The sequence below is a fragment of the Chenopodium album genome, chromosome 22, assembly GCF_948465745.1.
Source record: "Chenopodium album chromosome 22, dcCheAlbu1.1, whole genome shotgun sequence".
Taxonomy (NCBI): domain Eukaryota; kingdom Viridiplantae; phylum Streptophyta; class Magnoliopsida; order Caryophyllales; family Amaranthaceae; genus Chenopodium; species Chenopodium album.
In genome coordinates this window covers 1,128,594-1,131,491 of record NC_137855.1, presented here as the reverse complement: position 1 = coordinate 1,131,491, position 2,898 = coordinate 1,128,594, and positions in this window count along the sequence as shown.

Genomic DNA, 2,898 nt, shown 5'->3' with positions numbered 1-2,898 from the left:
AGAAGTATTTATTGCTGAGTGTGAAGGTAGGTGGAGTAAGATTTTTGCTATACAAAGAAGCTGACAGGATAGTTAATGATCTAGAGTTCAAAATGGGTATATCTTTCATAATGGCTAATAAACTTAGATATAACTAGTAGTTGTGACTTGTTACATTGTCAATTTATCCTATAAGAATATAAGGTATAAGGGCCTGTTCTGATTGACTGAAATCAACTGAACTGAACTGAACTGAACTTATTAATTAGTGATTTTTAACTACGGATTAGTGGTCTTTGATTATATATTACTATACCTATGTGTATATACAAATGTACTATTTCATATGACATAATTATAAAATTTATAATATAATTATAAATTTATGGAAAATATATTAAAATCTTGAAACCTCTAAATATTTTAAACACATTTACTATTTAATTTTAAAATAAAATAGTATTATGACAAAAGAACACAAAACACTTACATGTAGCAGAAAAGCAGCTATGGATATTGTCCGACAAGAAATAACTGATCAGATATGGGAGTCAGTTCAGAGGAATGCCGAGGTAATGGAGGAGCTTGGTGGACAAGAAGAAGACGAAGAACTAACTGACTATGAAAATTAGTTTAAGTTGTGTAGTACTCTAATTTTCTCAATAAGATTAACAATAGAAATGCGTATCAAAAAAATAGAACCATTTGAACAATGAATTGTATCGCTATTATTATTATTATTATTATTATGAATATTAATTATTGTTATTATTATTATTATTATTATAATTAATTATTGATTATTATTATTAGTACTATTGTTATTATTATTATTATTTATTCATGATTATTATTATTATTTATTGATAATAATAATAATTATATTATTATTATTATTATTTGTTGCGTCGTTGTAATAAGAGCTTAAAAGAATGAAATTTGGCTTTATATCATTAGCAATATCATTAGACATAAGAGCTGAACTGAACTGAACTGAACTGAACTGAACTGAACTGAACTGAGCTGAACTGAACTGAACTGAAGTGAACTGAACTGAGCTGAATTTCAACGGAAGAGAACAGGCCCTAAGTGTATAACATAAAATAATCATTATTATTTATTTGCACATTATATATTCATTTGTGTTCTAAAATTCAAACTTATACATAAGGGTTTAGGTTTCAATAATCAATTATTCATGTAGCTTAAACTTATCATTAAGCTCTAATACTAATAATTTATAACCTAACATATTCACGGTTCGAGCTACATACAAGCAACGAGTATATTATTCTACAATAGTCAATGACCCTTTACAACAACATTTAAATTTAATTAATTTTATTTTCGTAACAACATTTAAAACTTAAGTGATGGTTTTTTGTACTTACTTTCAGTGCACCGTAAAGTAGATCATTTAAGGTAATTATGCCTATGAAGTTCTGTATCTCATTAAGTATATGTGGCCACTAAATTTAGCCATGTAATGTTACGTTTTGGGTCCAATTAGTTCAGATGAACAATTTTAAGTACATGTGGACATCCCTAACAACGAGGTTTTGGGTCGACAACAAATACTACATCTAATAGGCAATCCATGCGTGTCGTTTGTTGGGGTGTCCCTAATTCGGTATAACCCGAAATCTAGTCCAATCCAAACCGAGTTAACAATTCAAATCGGCTCCGAACTTTAAATCGAATTGGATCGGATTAATATTTAATGGAAATTTGGATATTCTGATCGGATCGGATTTACCCTAATTGGATCCAATCGAAACCGAAAACCGAATTGTATGATTTCCTTATTGTTTGAAGTTTAGCTCAAATACTTAGTACAAAAATAAATTGTACGGAGACTTTGTGTAAAATTATTACTGAACCGACGTTCATCTATTTATATTACTGATTATTATAAAGACTTTTATTTTTATTACAACTTTATTTTAATAATTGTGTTAGGAGCACAAAAAAAATGTATTCATTTTCGGATTTTCGTAACGGATCCAAATAACCGAATTATAATTCGGCTCGGATCGGGTTGGATCAAGACAGATAATTTATTCGGATCAGATTGAAAAATTGCAAACCCAAATAGATTTTGTTCTGGGTCGGATTAGGACTAAATCAAAACTGAAAACCGAACGGACACTCCTACACGTTTGGTATACACAGATGGGTTTGGTGAATTAATGGCACTAGTGCACTTTATGTAAATTGTCAATAATTCCGTTATTATGTTTAATTAAGAACATTACTTATGATTGTTTTATTGATTTTTGTTATTGTTTAATTACTTTTTACAAAGTATGAAAAAAATAAAGCAAATATTTATTATTTGTTAGCAGCCTACTCAACGTATTTAATTTACATGGTGGAATTATGATACCAAAAGGTCCAAAACGCATTGTTTAGAAACAAAGACACCGAAGATACCTCACACATTTAAAGGAAAACGGATACACGCATACACCTTACCTTATTAATTTATCACATCTCTTACACTTTTTAAGGCTATTCAAAATTGTTATAGGCTTATAGAGTTATAGCATATATGTATCAATTTGTATCACTTTAAGTTTGTACCAAGGCACTAGCTTTACTTACTTTCTTTTATTATTTTTGTATTTCCTGAAACTACATACATTAATTACATTTTCCCATTTTTTTCAAATATATTTAAGCGAGTACTTATCCAATTACAATTACAATATTATACAGTTAATGTTCGTATCACTCTTGTTAGGGATAAACAATTGCATATTTTGTCCGTAATTAAATTGTCCTACCGTTAATGATTTGGAAAATCATTAAAAACACATAATTCATTTAATGATACTGCTATTTTTTCTTTGTGCAACATATACCACACATAATACTAAATATGAATACACATTTCATTAATTACTTAATACTTGATAT